Here is a 16,422-nt window from a genome sequence, read left to right as displayed (position 1 = left end):
TGGCAGCAGAGGATTTCACGACTCTGTAAATATCAGCGCTGCAGCCGACTTGTCCGTCTCTGTTCCCACAGAGTGAAAAAAAAAAAGTAAAAAAAAAAAGATAAAATAACACTCGGGAGGAGGAGGAGGAGGAGTTTAAAGCATCAGATTGCTTGACATCCGTCCAAAAGATGAAAGATTTTCACGATGAAGATTTATCCGGCTGCACCGAGGAGGAAGGCCGAAAGTGGCGGATGGAGCGAGGCTCACGGGGCAAAAAAGAAAAAAAAGAAAAAAGAAGACAAAACCAATCAGCCCCAAATCTCATCTTCTCTCCAGCTGGCTTTGAGAGGACGTCGAGAGGAAGGGTGGGGGAAGCATCTGTCCTGCAGCCCACAGCGTGTGTGTGTGTGTGTGTGTGTGTGTGCATGTGATTTAATGTGTGTTAAGCTAGGTTCGCACACCGTCTGCCAGATGCACTAATTTAATTGTGTTGCTGCAGCTGTGCCAGCCTGTGAGTGCGCGTGGATGTGTTTGGGCACGCCCTATTGGCCGGCGGCACCGGTTTCATGAGGCTGCCGAGCTTAAGGTGACTGCTGCTTAGCTCTAATCTGCTAAACTGTAATCCGAGGGTAGGACCCCTGCAGTGCCCACTTTATGCCAACTCTCTGCCCTGCCCATGCTCATCCGATGCCCTGCAAACACCTGCTTAGCTCACCTGCGCACCGTTAAACCTTTTTTTTTTACTGCAGTCGCGGCTAGTTCTTCATGTGCACAAAACATTGCTTCCGCTATGGTTAAACAATTATTTTAAAATGTCCGTGTGTGTGTGTTTGTGCAGCAATCTGGGATTTCTGGCTGTAGAAAACCTGCAGAGACACAGAGAAAGAGACAAAATGCCATTTAGCACCATTAGCTTCACTGAGCACATTGACATCTTTAATCTTCCTCTTCGACCTTCTTCCTTTTCATTTCCTCTCCGTCTAAAGCAGCCAAGACCAGGTAAAGAATACACCATCTGTTGTTTTCTTAATGTCTAGGTTTTTGGTCTATAAAGTGTCAGAAAAAGTGGTGTCTTGCTTTGTCCACAACCCAATAATGTTCAGTTTACCATTATAAACGAGGAAAGACAATATTCACATTTAAAAGGCTGAAACCAAAGTGAAACCAAAGAAAAGAAAATCACTCGACTGATTAATTATCAAAAAAGTGGGTCTGATTTGTAGAAAGTCTGTAGAGAAAAAGATAAAAGACAAAATGCCATTTAGCACCATTAGCCTCATTGAGCACATTGACATCTTTAATCTTCCTCTTTGACCTTCTTCGTTTTCACTTCCTCTCAGTCTAAAGCAGCCAACATCAGATAAAGAATACACCATCTATTGCTGTTGATTTTCTCGAGTTTTTTGTCTATAAAATGTCGGAAAATGGCCGAGTAGCGTTTTAGATGACGTTCTCTAACGTCTTGTATTGTCCACAGCCTAAAAACATTCAGTTTACCATCGTAAACGAGTGAAGTAATTAGGAAATATTCAAATTTAAAAGGCTGAAACTAAAGAAGACTTTTTCTTTCTTTAAAAAAAAAAAAATCACCCAACTGATTAATTATCAGAACAGTCTGATTTGTCGAAAACCTGCAAAGACACACAGAGAAAGAGATAAAAGCTATTTAGCACCATTAGCCTCACTGAGCACATTGACATCTTTAATCTTCCTCTTCGATCCTCTTCATTTTCTTTTCCTTTCAGTCTAAAGCAGCCAAGACCAGGTAAAGAATACACCATTTGCTGCTTTTGATTTTCTCAAGTTATGATTAGTTTCATCAATAAAATGTGACAAAATAGTCGAGTAGCATCTTGCTTCGTCCACAACCCAATAACATTCAGTTTACCGTCATAAACGAGGCAAGAAACTAGAAAAGATTCAAATTTAAGAGGCTGAAGCCAAAGAAGACTTTTTCTTTCTTCACTCAACTGATTAATTATCAAAAAGTGGGTCTGATTCGTAGAAAGTCTGCAGAGAAAAAGATAAAAGACAAAATGCCATTTAGCACCATTAGCCTCATTGAGCACATTGACATCTTTAATCTTCCTCTTCGACCCTCTTCTCTTTNGTGTGTGTGTGTTTGTGCAGCAATCTGGGATTTCTGGCTGTAGAAAACCTGCAGAGACACAGAGAAAGAGACAAAATGCCATTTAGCACCATTAGCTTCACTGAGCACATTGACATCTTTAATCTTCCTCTTCGACCTTCTTCCTTTTCATTTCCTCTCCGTCTAAAGCAGCCAAGACCAGGTAAAGAATACACCATCTGTTGTTTTCTAATGTTTTTTGGTCTATAAAGTGTCAGAAAAAGTAGTGTCTTGCTTTGTCCACAACCCAATAACGTTCAGTTTACCATCATAAACGAGGAAAGACAATATTCACATTTAAGAGGCTGAAACCAAAGAAAAGAAAATCACTCGACTGATTAATTATCAAAAAAGTGGGTCTGATTTGTAGAAAGTCTGTAGAGAAAAAGATAAAAGACAAAATGCCATTTAGCACCATTAGCCTCATTGAGCACATTGACATCTTTAATCTTCCTCTTTGACCTTCTTCGTTTTCACTTCCTCTCAGTCTAAAGCAGCCAACATCAGATAAAGAATACACCATCTATTGCTGTTGATTTTCTCGAGTTTTTTGTCTATAAAATGTCGGAAAATGGCCGAGTAGCGTTTTAGATGACGTTCTCAAACGTCTTGCTTTGTCCACAACCCAAAAACATTCAGTTTACCATCATAACCGAGTGAAGAAATTAGGAAATAGTCAAATTTAAAAGGCTGAAACCAAAGAAGACTTTTTCTTTCTTTAAAAAAAAAAAATCACCCAACTGATTAATTATCAGAACAGTCTGATTTGTCGAAAAGCTGCAAAGACACACAGAGAAAGAGATAAAAGCTATTTAGCACCATTAGCCTCACTGAGCACATTGACATTTTTAATCTTCCTCTTCGATCCTCTTCATTTTCTTTTCCTTTCAGTCTAAAGCAGCCAAGACCAGGTAAAGAATACACCATTTGTTGCTTTTGATTTTCTCGATTTATGATTAGTTTCATCAATAAAATGTGAGACAATAGTCGAGTAGCGTCTTGCTTTGTCCACGACCCAATGACGTTCAGTTTACCGTCATAAACGAGGCAAGAAACTAGAAAAGATTCACATTTAAGAGGCTGAAGCCAAAGAAGACTTTTTCTTTCTTCACTCAACTGATTAATTATCAAAAAGTGGGTCTGATTCGTAGAAAGTCTGTAGAGAAAAAGATAAAAGACAAAATGCCATTTAGCACCATTAGCCTCATTGAGCACATTGACATCTTTAATCTTCCTCTTCGACCCTCTTCTCTTTCATTTCCTCTCCGTCTAAACCGGCTCTCCTCCAGCAAAGATCACGTTAAAAAAGACACCATGTGTTGCTGTTTCTCTGTCTCGTGTGTTTTAATTTCGGATTCATTTGTTGAGTATTTTCTTGATTGCTAAATATGTTTTGGTTCATAAAAGGTCAGAAAAAGGTGAAAAATGTGGATTAGTGTTTCCCAACGGAAACGAGATGTTCAAAAGGTTCAGTTCATAAACAAGCAAAGAAACCAGAAAACGTTCCATTTAGGAATAATTTAAGATTTCATTTGCAAAAACAGAAAACTCCATTTTTGTAGATTTTTTTTTAGAAAACTTGTTTTTTTGTTGTTTGCTTGAGATAATATCAGTCAAACTGAAGTTGAGTGGATTTGACTCAGTAGAAATGACAAAAATAGAGATAACTAAAGTTTGATATTGTCTCAGGTAGACGATGGAAAAGTGAATTTTCTGAATGTTTGTGAAGTTCAAGTTGTCTGCTTTTGCAAATGAACTCTTCAGTTCTAAACCAGCTCTCCTCAAGCCAACATCAGGTGAAGAATAAACCATCTGTTGCTGTTGATTTTCCTGATTTATGACTAGTTTTTTGTCTATAAAATGTCAGATAACGATCGAGTCGTGTTTCCTAACAGCCAAGAAGACGCCGTGTTTTCTCCACAACCTGAAAACGTTCAGTTCAATGTCAAAAAAGAACCAGAAAATATTCAAATTTAAGAAGCTACAACCAAGGTAGACTTTTTCTTTCTTTAACAAAAATCACTCAGACTGATAAATTATCAAAATAGTCGGTCTGATTTGCTAGAAAACCTGCAAAGAAAAAGACAAAATGCCATTTGGTGCCATTAGCCTCATTGACATCTTTAATCTTCCTCTTTGACCTTCTTCTTTTATTTCCTCTCTGATTTCTAAACCAGTATTTCTTCGCAGGTTTTTCTCTCTTTCTGCTTTTCCACCTTTTCCGTTTTTATTATTAATATTTTACACGTGTCTCGCTGCTCTTTTCGTCCATCTCGCTCAGTTTGTCTCTCAGACCGTCCATCACAGGGGATAAAAGGAGGAACATGGGTGTAAAAAAAACCCCCCAAAAAACAAAAAAAAAACTCCTGGTCTCTCCTGTTTGTGTGTCTGTGTGTGTTGATTGGTGCTGAATAAATTTCAAAATGTCACTCCGCTGAATTGGAAATGCTGAAGCAGACTGACAGCATACAGATTGGAGGAGCCGGGGCAGAATACTAAGCAGAGAAACAGACTCCACATACAAACTGCTGTCATATCTGCTGTCTGCTGTGTTTATTGCTGCAGCACCGGATCATCATGCATCCTGTCAGGTTGCAGAATTCTGCAGCGATTTTTTCCCCCCCAGTTTGGACGACTGAGAGACTAATTAAGACATAATGTCAGGTTGTTTTGACACATTGCATTCGTGTCAGAAAATGAAAAACACAATAGAGTGTTGTCAGGTTTTTTTTTTTGCTGCTGAACTTGGAACATTAGTTAAAGAAAAAAATTAAATTTAGAACTTGGATGTTTATTCATCCTGTTAGAAGAAGAAGAAGGAGGCTGTATGAGGAAATATGACTTAAACTCCCTTATGTCATCAGCTCAACAAAAAGATTAGTGACTGAATAATCACTGCGTGGGATTTTGGTGAAGCTTTTAGACTCTTGAGTAGATTCTTGCTGTAAACAGATAAAAAAATTTGAATAAACACACTCGACTGGTGCCTCAAATGAGCCATTTAAATTCAGGAAAAATACAAATCGAAGGGAGAAAAAAAACCACGAGGGAAAACAGAGAGGTGGTGAACATCATGCTAAGGAACACGCCATCTGTTGCTTCGCTGCTCTTTTGTCTTGTGTGTTTTCATCGTCCATTAATCTGTCCGTGAACTGATGAGGTGCTTGGTTTATAAAATGTCAGAAAGTGGTGAAAAATGTATGATTAATGCCTCCCAAAGCCCAAGATGACGTCCAGATAGCCCAAAGACGTTCAGTTTAGTGTCAAAATATTCACATTTAAGAGAGACAATTTAGACTTTTGATGTCTTTAAAAAATTAAAAACTGATTAATTGATTATTAGAGTAGCTGGTTATAAATTAAAAAGCTAGCATTAAATATCTAATAACTGATTGATTAAGTCTTGTCTGCTACTGTTAAGTAATTAATGCTGCTGCATCCTGTAGTGCGCTGCTATACTGTCATAATCATTTTTTGTTGCATGATCTATTTTTCAAGAAAGCATTTTTTATTGTCCTTTTAAGACCTTTAAATATGATGATATAATGGTAATAAAATAGTATAATAATGTGAGTGACTCTTTCAAAGAACAATGAATGTTTAATTCTTAAAAATATTCCAAAAAGTAACCAAATATTGTAAACAAATAAAACTGCACAATCAAAACCAGGAGTCGACTGTTATGGTGTGTATGTGGCTGATATCGATGCCAATTATTGCTAATCAATATGATCAATGATCCGTGTTTAGAACTGATATACGTTTGCAGTAAAATTGAAAACTTTCAAAACTCCAACATGAAACTCTGTTGAAATGTGTTTTTATTATTTAGGTTTTATGTTTGTTAGAAGAAAACTTTGCAGCGTCAGTGCTGATTGGCTGTTACATCAACCAATCAGATTGAGCTGTGGGCGGGACATTGGTGACTGCGGATGGGGAGAGGTGGGAAGTGGCAGCACTAAAGCCAAGGTAGCACAATTTTAAATTAATTTTTTTTTTAAAAATCAGAAATCTTTTTTTTTTTTTAAAGATTACAGTACAAAAAGGAAATCACACTATCAGATCTGATAACTGGCAAAAATCCATTGACCCCTAAATAAAAAAGTTAAAAAAAAAATGGACACGTGGGCTTTGATTTTGAAAATTGTACTTATATACTTCACCTTAAATACCTCCTATATTTATAGGAAGGGGGGAAGACACTCTGGCTTATTTACATTTCTTTAAACCAATCACAGTTGTTGAAGCGAAAATACTGACAAATGAATAGTTTGCATGCAGAGAGATGTGAACAAAATTGACAATTCAATGCAAAAAAAAGCTAGCATTGCTGCATTACTACATAATCAAAACTTTTCAGCGTAGTTGGTTGTTGCTGTTGTTGTTGTTGTTGTTGTTGTTGTTGGCTTCTGTCACAAAAAAACTGCAACACACAGACAGCAGAAAGACAAAGCTGGCTGAAATGAACAGCAGCTTATTCCTGCATCCTGCGAGTCAGACAACACATTTACAGAGCCGAGGGGGTGCACGAACACCTGAGCCCAGAGCCAACAGCTGGCGGATCACCGAATCTGAATGAAAACTGTGCTGGATCAGAACCGCTGACTTCACCTTTATCACTCAACATACTGCCAAACCAGACTGTCAGTGGTGAAAACTTCAGTTAACAAAAAAGTGCAAAACTTTCCTTCACCTGGTCCACCGTGTGCATGTGTACCTGTGTGTGTGTGTGTGTGTGTGTGTGTGTGTGTGTGTGTGCGTATTAGCCCCGCCCACAGAGAAACTCCTGCACGCAGAGGACAGAAACAGCCCGAGGCGTCTGCACCCCAGACTTACAGCAAGTAGTGAAAATCCTGCTGTTTATTCAGGCGTCGCGTCGACTAAACTGTTGGTGACAGTCGCGTGTAAACAAATGCACATGTTCAAACCAACGGGGCAACGTGGAGGTCAGAAAAAAACAGTAAGAGGAGTCTTTTCTTTGTTTTTGGAGAGATAATCAGACAAAACATTCGCATATACTCATCCTTTGGTGAAATAAAAACAAGAGATAGCCCTATAATTAAAACCTCTTTTAGCAAATAACACAATTTGCCAGATAAAGGGACACAAACCCTTATTAAACATCCCAGTATTTACTCATGTCTTGGTATCTCCTGCTCGTCGTCCCCTCTATTCACAACGAAGCGCTACCTAATTACGCCGTGAAGACATTCTGCCTCTCTTTCATGCTCCCGACCTACCAACACACCCACCCAGCAACAAACTATTATTTCTATTTTTGATGCATTGCCATGGCAGCCAGCAAGCGATGCAGGGTTGTTACAGCAACGCAAACCACTGAGTCCCCAACCTTGACCCGTCTAATCAATGCCGGTGAACTAGGACAGACTTCGCCCGGCTGCAGCTGATACATTCATTTCTTCTTTGTGTTGAACTTGTGCATTCACTGTGTAAACCAGCCACGTCTGCAGTGCACTAACCTTCTGAGGCAGCTTCGTTCTTTTTTACTCACTGCCGGCTTGTTTTTTTTACTGTGATATAAAGTCCCGCAGCTGTATAGAAACAGCACAACCATGACTAGAAGTAGACAGAACTCAAAGCTGTGCAGCATGATGCAATTAGAATGCCAGAAATCATTAAAACATACAAAAAAAAAAGAAAAAATCAGCAAAGAATCAACTTGTAAAGCATTTTTCCAAGTGCCTACAGGTGTCACCAATACTGGGAAAAAATGTGACTTTACATATTTTACATTCTAATTGTGTTTCTATACTTGTTTCCCATCTGCTCTGTGTGCGCACTGCCTGCAGTTCAGCCGAATTTAGCATTTTTCCTACAGGTGTTGGCGCTGCATCTATAGATATTTTACTACTTTTATTTTTAATTTATTTCCTTACACTTCCTGCAGTTCAGTCAAATGGTGCCTTGAAGTTTTTTTTGTTATGTGACTGGTCGTCGTCAATGGCTTTATGGTTTTGGGAATGCAGGATTTTTAGTTTTTTATAGAATCTGGTTTGAGCAAAGTGTATATTGTTGGTAAATTTATACATGATTTATGAGTTTTAAGCTTAATTTTCCCATTTAAAACAAAAGCCCCACATGATAAGGTTGGAAGTCCTACATATTCTGTAATTTCCCAGACTGAAATAAATAATTTTTTTCCTATTCTATTCTATTCTATTCTATTCTATATTTTTCTGTTTTTACAGTTTCAGGTTTCGATAAATGGTGCACATTTGGCATTTCTTTTAAATCCGAGCATAGCTTTTAAACCTACTGGTGGGTTTTAGAGATCAGAGAGCAACACATAACACAGAGGCTTCACACAGCCTTAACAAGTTGTAGATTTACAGTACAAACTTCACGGCTGGTTTTTTCCACGCGCTTCGATCCATTTTTTATTCATTTTCCAAATTCTGTATGATGGCTCGTTAGCATTCCTCCCATTTACCGCCGAAGCCAGGGGATACAATTAAGTTGAGCATGAAGTTCGCCTCTGCTCCTCTGGTTTTAATAAAAAATGCTCCCAATGCAACTAAGAGCATTATTTATTGTATTCATTACCCGTATTTGAGAAACGAGAAGACAAACACGGGTAACTGTTGACTGTGGCAGCTGTTGGGGAAACAGCTGTCGGTATTTGTATTTTTATCCGTAACCTCCTTTACAGTCCACACAGCTGTCAGTGAAATTGTCTGTTAAACGAGTCACTGCATCAAGTTTTTTCGCCGCATAAATGCACGTTTTCTACACGTCGCCGCCACGCCAACGACATCGATAACGCGCCGATGCGAGCGCGTGCTGCAGCTCGAGTCGAACATGTTTTTCCATCAGCGCCGACACATCACCTGCCTCCGTGTTAATACATTCACACACCTTTGGGAGCTGCTCTCAGAACGTGAACTGTGATTTATATTCTCTCTACGCTGCTCTTCCTCCTGAATGGCAACACTTCTACCGCATTGATTTTAGTCCAACTTTTAACCGGAGCCCACCGCTTTAAACTGTCAATCACCTCTCCCACGTCCCCGAGCTTTGCTCTCCCTCTCTTGTTTTCTGCTTTAGGCGTACCTATTGTCCTGTCAGATTCCTACAAGTTTGATGCCATCACATTTTTACAGCTAGCAATTATCACCCAATGCCTCCTGCCAGCCTGCTCTCGGTAACAATGGCTGAGAACAAGCGTCGGAAATGTTCAGTCCTTTCTCTCGCTCTGCCTCCTGCCGAGCGCTCCGGTTTACGACGCCTTCAGTCTCACCTCAGTCGTCTTGGAGGTGAAGACGTCTAATGACTGAGCAACACTCGAGTGCAAATCCATCCCCGTGCAAACAGGTTTTAGACTCTCGTTGTGCAAAGCCCCGACCAGAGCCTCCTCCACAGTGTATGTGGCAGCTTCACTCCACATTTCAGTGCAGAAGAACAGTAAATACTAACTTTATTCTCACTGACAGCTCTTCTCCAGGTCTGCATTCAATGAAAACAAGAGGACATACATCAGGTTCTGCTGTCCTGAAAAAAAATCCTTCCAGAGAAGCATCTAGAAACTGCATTTAAAGGATGAGAAAATCCACATTTTTCCTCAAATAAGTCAACAAATCCCATGAAAAACCCAACAAACCAACGTGACCCGATCACACTGAACTGTGCTGCCTGTGTTGCTCCATATAGATTATTTCTGAGCCATAGCGCTCCGTCGTTGTCCAAAAAGACAAAGGCTACATTCACATCAACTTAAGCCCTGTGTGAAAAAATGCAGCCAACTCTCATTCATTTGAATGAGTCTGGCCTGGCGATGCAGCGAAGGTGCCAACGCCAGCACAGCCAGGCCGAGCTTTTGTTGCTAGCATTTGCTAATTAGCACCAGAAGTACAAGTATTGTGCTGGAATGTCATTCGTTCTGCAAGGTAAGATTTAAATTAGCAAATTAAAATGAAAAGTTGAGGATTTTGAAGGTTAGCCCTCACTGGTGCATGAAATCTACATTCATCTGCTGCTGATAATAGTCACAACAAATTCATTCTTTCTTCCCATTTAAAGCTTGCCGGTGAGTTTGAAAAGCTTGACAGCTTTTTAAAAATTTGCCAGAACGACAGCATTTATCAGAGCCAGAATGTGTAAAAACTAAAAGAATTAGAATTAGAATAAAATAATTAGAATAAAACTTTATTGATCCCTTCAGTACAAGACTTCAGGGAAATTGCTACACCAGAAAAAACCAACACAACATCAACATAAAATCAGTAAACAACAACAATTATCAATTAACAATTATCAGATTTTCAACTTTCTGAAAGTCCCTCAACTATATATGCTTAACTTGCAGTTCTGTCCAGAAATTAACCAAATCTAAGCTTAAAACTGTGATATTCATTTGCACAGATATTTCAAAAATTCTCTTAAAAAAAATAAGAAATTTGTACTAAACACATTCTGGAAAAAATAAAAATTCTGTGCTCCACAACAAAACCAGGAAGCCACGAGTGACTCAGATGTGATAAACAGTCATGTGATGAAAATTCAGAGACTTTTTGGTTAAACTGCAGGCAGTGCTCAGAAACAAAATAAAAATGCAAGTAGTTAAATATCTGTAGTGTGTAGAGTTCCCATTTATTTTAATTATAGATAAGATCTGTACGCATTAAGAAAACTGTTCAATTCCAAATTCTATTTTTGCAAAATAATGTTTATGCTTTTATATTTAATTTTTGATTTTTTAAAAAATTATTAATGGCATTATCAAAAATATACAGTGTAAAAGACATTCTTGAGTTCTCTGTACTTGTACTCATGGTTGTGCTGTTTCCACGGAGATGCAGGACTTCATAACGCAGTAAAACGAGCCCACAGTGAGTAAAAACAGGAGTTAAAAACAAAAAGCCCAGAAACTGCTCGGACTTCAGAGGGTTCAGAAACTCTTCCTAAAAACAGCAATGTTGTGATGTTTTAGGAAGTTATGCAGCCTCTGTAAAGGAATTCTTACAAAGTACTGGTTTTGTCCTTTTCTTGGTGAAATATAGAACATGAGCAGCTATTCTTTAAATCTGATTTCTCCGACACTCTCTCCTGGTTATCCGAAGCCTCGGAGATGTGCTACGTGACGATGTGCAGCAACAAATATCTGCAAAAAGTCCGAGCAGGGCAGCAGCCGAGTGAAGCTTTGGGCAGGATGATGTGAACTGTTGACTCTTGAGGCGAGAAACTGTGTGTTTATCTGCAGCACTGGAAGGCTTCTTCTGGCGAGCTCTCTCAGGTGGAGCCTTGTTTTAGCCGTAATGGAGAGAAGTTTCCATGCCAGCGCTGCACAAAAACTGTATTACGAGCTGAAAAAACTAATTGAATATCTGAGAAAAGAGAAAAAAAAAGAGTGAAGTAGGTGATCAGTTTCTTTCTAGTGCCGCCTGTAGGTTTAACCGCCATCTTTAATGACTCCTCCTAACTGTTGCTGCCAATAATCTGAGTGGAAAATCTCACTCTGTGTTTTTGCCTCTTCCGCCATCTCTCTTTATTTTTTGCTCCCCCTCCTTCTCCTCTCATCACTTCAATTTAAAATCAGGCGTCAGCAAAATCCCGCAGCAGAAACATCTGTTATTAGCAGCTGTTATCACGCCGCCGACCATTTTCAATTACTTTTCCCAATCAGCGTCTCATAATCTGCTCCCCTGCCAGACACTTCTTCCCTCCGTCTTCATTTGTTTCTGATTTCCTCCCCGGCCCTCCTCGCTCGTCTTCTTCCCCCCCCCCCCGATTATGACTGTGTTTATGACGAAGACGCGCTGATGTCATCCCCTCACATCCCACCTTCATCCCTCCCGTCTCTGGCTCCAGTCATTAGCACTTGATCTTACTGAGGTTCAAACAGCTTCTAATCATTCTCTACCACATTTTTCACTCCCCTCAGCCTCGCTAACGGTGTCATTTGTCATTATTTTTCAATCGCTCTGCTCCGTCTGTCTGTTTCAAACGGCGTGAAACAATAAAAAGCAGCCATTTTGGCTCTAACAGGTGTCTAATATTCCTCCTCCTCCTCCTCCTCCTGCTGCTGCTTAGTCTCTCTCTCTACAGTCGCCTCCTTCAGCTTCTTGTTTGTGTCTTGGCTGCAAAAGCTTCAGTGCAGTTTCAGGACATCATCCATAACATCACACGGTCGTTTCTCCTTCATAAATTCATGCACTCGTGAAAAAGTTAAATTCTCCCTTTATAAGCAGTTTGTCTCGTTGGTCTGTTTTGGCTTCACCTGTCCTCGCTGCTCATTAGAATCAGCCGCTGTGTTCGGCTGATAACGCAACAGCACAAAGCTTTTACAACTACTGTCTGTTAGCAGGTCGGTTTCTGTAGTTACATGCAAACGATGTTCATGTAGTTAATGTAAAAGATGCACTGACTGACTCCTATGAATGAAATTTGCTAAACTTGATCACGTGCAGCGTTTAATTTCATGAGCAATACTTCAGATTTTCATCTATCAGGAGCAATATTTCAGTTTCATGTGTTGCATTTTTCATTTTAACGTGCAACATCTTGACTACATGTTTAACCCTTTGTGGGGCAGGTGATCATATTTGGTCACTTCCTTGGACGTTCACGATGTCCACCCTGTGCCTCTCCATGAGGTTAAAGAACCATGTGCACTTTGATTTAGTTTTTATATCACTACCTTACGAAAAATATCACTAAACAAATGTTCCAGGAGCTTTATAAACACTTTGTTACACGTTTGCATTGAACTTCACTTTGATTTACTTTTTGAGATTAGTGCCACTAACACCACCACCCCAAGAAAGATGTGCCTAAATGAACTTGCCAACTTGCCGAATGCTTTGTTGCTGGTTGTTTTAGCATAATTACCTCAAACTAAAATGTTCCTAAATAAATGTTTTTTTTTCCAGATTGTTACTTTTGTCTTTTATTTATTATAAATTTCCCTTTTTGTTAACAATAGATGGGCAAGTTACCATATATGGTAACTATATCAATTTTGATTTGCAACATTTTTTTACATTTTTTTTTAAGTCACAAAAGTAAAAAAAAAAAATCTTGAAACATCCTTTAATAACACCCTAGGGTTTTAATTTCCCAAGTATTTCAAGGAGTGCCCTACAAAGGGTTAATATTTCACCTTCACGTGCATCATTGTCAATGTAACGTACAATGTTTTATACCTTGTTTCTCAGGTGCAATATTTCATTTTCATGTGCAACACTGTCAGTGTAATGTGCAATATTTCATATTTCATTTCTCTGCATTTCATTATTATGCAAAACATTGTTGATGTAATTTGCAATATTTCATTTTCACCTTAGTTTTCATTTCATTTCCATGTGTAATACTCTGTTATCATGTGCAAAATCACTGCTTACATCAGTGTGATTGCCAGCATTGTTTTGTATTGTTCTATTCTTGCCTTATTTGTGCTCCTTATTTTATCTCAGTAATGTATCGTGCTTATATCTTATTAACTTTCTACTTTTTAGGCACAGCATTTCTTATCTTATGTCATTTAGTTGTTTTTTTCTGAGCCAAATCTTGCACTAGACTTTCCTTTAGAATGAATAAAGTTTTATCTTTCTTATAATTCTGTTAACAAACATCTTCAGCCTCAACCTGAGTCTTTGTGAGCACCTCAGTGAATCTGCCGCATCCATCAGTGGCTCTGAAGACCGTCTGGAAGCAGAGCATCATGTCTGACTCTGAGCAGCAACCAGGGAGCAACACGGAAAAATTGAAAACAGTCCCAGGTGGAGTCAAAGAGCAGCGAATGTGAAACCAGAGATAATGTGTTATTTATCACAGGATTTCAACAGGCTCAGATTGTATGAAGCGCAGAGCAGAAAGCATTTCTCCACAACTGGGCTGTCGCCATGGAAACCCACCGTCTATATCCTTCGGAGAGAGATTATTCTTTCACCGCCGCCTTCAGTTAATTGTATCATGCAGCCGCTCTGATTGCACTAAATTACTGTAAAAAATCTACTCCTTTAAATTTAATTGGCACATTGTGCAATTTCATGATTCCTGCTCTCGGCCCGATAAGTCCATACGTCCCGATCTGATACAGCGCCTTCATTTCAGATTTATTCGGACTTTGTCAAACTGTTTCCGAGGCTGGCGTCGATTGGTTCTTCTGGGACTGATTGCACCTGCAGCCTCATCGCCATGCCACAAATTCATCCTGAAAAAATCAATTGGAAGCTGGAAGTGTTCATTTTTTTTAACGTGACACCTCAAACGTGATTTGTTTTGTTGAAGTTTACAAGCTGGTTTTGGCTATAATCTGAAAAGCGTTTTTTTATTTGCACATCAATTTGTCCTTTTTTAATGGTCAGAAACAAAAGGTACAACATTTATGAAGCACTTTTTGAAGCAGATTTATGAATATTAATCCTATCAAAAAGAATATTAATCATAAGAATAAGAAAACAGATGGAAGATAGCCACCTCTGCCTGCTCCAAACGTTAGGCTTGTTCCTCTTGTTTTACAGCAACTGCCATCTAGAAAGTTTGTGGATTGTCTTTTTTTACCTGATCTTAAATCTCCCCTAGAGCTGCAAAGACTAATCGATTAACTAGATACAATTTTGAAAATCAATTCATCAGCTTAAATATTTTTTGAGAGAAAAAATACATCTTGAAAAATCAATTGAAAGCTCAGAGTGTTCATTTTTTAATTCACAATTTGGGATATTAGAGAATAAAAGAAAAGTTTACAAGCTGTTTTTGGCTATAATTTGAGAAGTGTTTTTTATTTGCACATCAGTTTGTCCTTTTTTAATGGTCAGAAACAACAGATACGACATTTCTGAAGCCCATTTTGAAGCAGATTCATACATTTTATTTCTATTTTAAAAAGAAAATTAATCATAAGAATAAGAAAACAGATGGAAAGCAGTCACCTCTGCCTGATCTAAAGGTTAGGCTTGTTCCTCTTGTTTTACGGCGACTGCCATCTAGAAAGTTTGTGGGGTTTTTTTACCTGATCTTAAATCTCCCCTGGAGCTGCAAAGACTAATTAATTAACTAGATATAATTTTGAAAATCAATTAATCAGCCTAAATATTTTTTAAGAGAAAAAATGTTTCTTGAAAAATCAATTGAAAGCTGAAAGTGTTCATTTTTTAATTCACAAATTGGGATATTATGGGGAAAAAAAGAAACGCTTACAAGCTGTTTTTGGCTTTAATTTGTAAAGTGTGAACTACATCCAGCTGTAAAAATGCGTATTTCTCATTTGCACATTAATTTGTCATGTTTTTGTGGTCAAAAACAACAGATGCAGCTCTTGTAAATTATATTTTAAAGCAGATTTTATGTGTTTTTGCTCCTATTAATAAGAATATTATAAGAAAACAGATGAAAAGTAGCCGCTCCTGCCTGGTTTGAGCATCACAGAGGATTAAATTTGTTCTTCTTGATTCTTTCTTCTTGTTCTTCGGTGATTGACATCAAGAAAGTTTGTTATTTTTGCCTTATATATGAGTAAAGTTTGACATTACACCATCGTCACGAGAGACGTAAAGACTCATCCATTAGTATTTTAGTTTGTTTTTTTTTTTTACGAGGAAGAAGTATAATTTCTTTGATTCTAACTTCTTAAATGTTTCTGGTTTCTTTCCTCCTCTATGACAGTAAACTGAATATGTTTAGGGTTGTGGGAAAAACGAGACACTTCAGGATATTATCTTGCGTTTCTGGAAACACTGATTGACATTTTAATGATTTTCTGACATTTTTTAAATCAAGTAACTAACCAGCTAATCAAGAAAATGGGAAATAAAAATAGCTAATTACAAGCCACACTTTGATATGCTGGTATCTTTATTAAAGTGAATTAGTGATGAATCGCCCTCATGCATGAATCTACATTTACGACCGACCCCTCCCCCCTTCAGGAAGGTTCATGTCTTATTAAGAGCAGCCGAGCTCCTTCTGGCTCCCCTGTAGTTCACACCCTGGTTGGGGGCATCATTTTGAAGTATAATGATGAATTTAATTCTGACAGAAAATGCAGTTCTGTGGTCCGGTAGTTATAACTAACCTGCTCCTGAAAGTAAAACCGAAGAAACAGCTTGAAAAGGAGACATGATGCCCGAATGGACCTGAAATCAAAAGTGTTTCTACCTGAGTTTAAAAGCTGCAAGTGACACAGAGATGGAGGCAGAAAATCAATTAAAAATGGGATAACTGTGCACATTCTGAGACCGTTTCTACAGAACAGAACGTTAAAAGTTCTTTACTTGCTGCTTCGTGGGGAAAAGTGCCGAGAAGTTGCAAAAAGAAAGTTTGAGAGAGAAAAAGTTTGGATGAAGTGGAAGAAC

The 16,422-nt window shown here is 38.5% G+C and overlaps 1 long non-coding RNA gene across 1 annotated transcript in view; it reads right to left on the bottom strand.

Moving 5' to 3' along the window:
• Positions 1 to 2,089: 2,089 nt before the first annotated feature.
• The window catches only part of LOC103366645 (uncharacterized), a 56,155-nt gene continuing 41,822 nt past the window's right edge, over positions 2,090 to 16,422 (bottom strand). The window contains exon 3 of the long non-coding RNA XR_520678.1: positions 2,090 to 2,140. This is a non-coding gene — a long non-coding RNA (uncharacterized LOC103366645). The remainder of the gene's footprint in view (positions 2,141 to 16,422) is intronic.

This window comes from Stegastes partitus, unplaced genomic scaffold (assembly GCF_000690725.1).
Source record: "Stegastes partitus isolate 25-593 unplaced genomic scaffold, Stegastes_partitus-1.0.2 Scaffold962, whole genome shotgun sequence".
NCBI classification, from domain to species: Eukaryota; Metazoa; Chordata; class Actinopteri; family Pomacentridae; genus Stegastes; species Stegastes partitus.
This window is presented reverse-complemented; position numbering and strand designations above follow the sequence as displayed.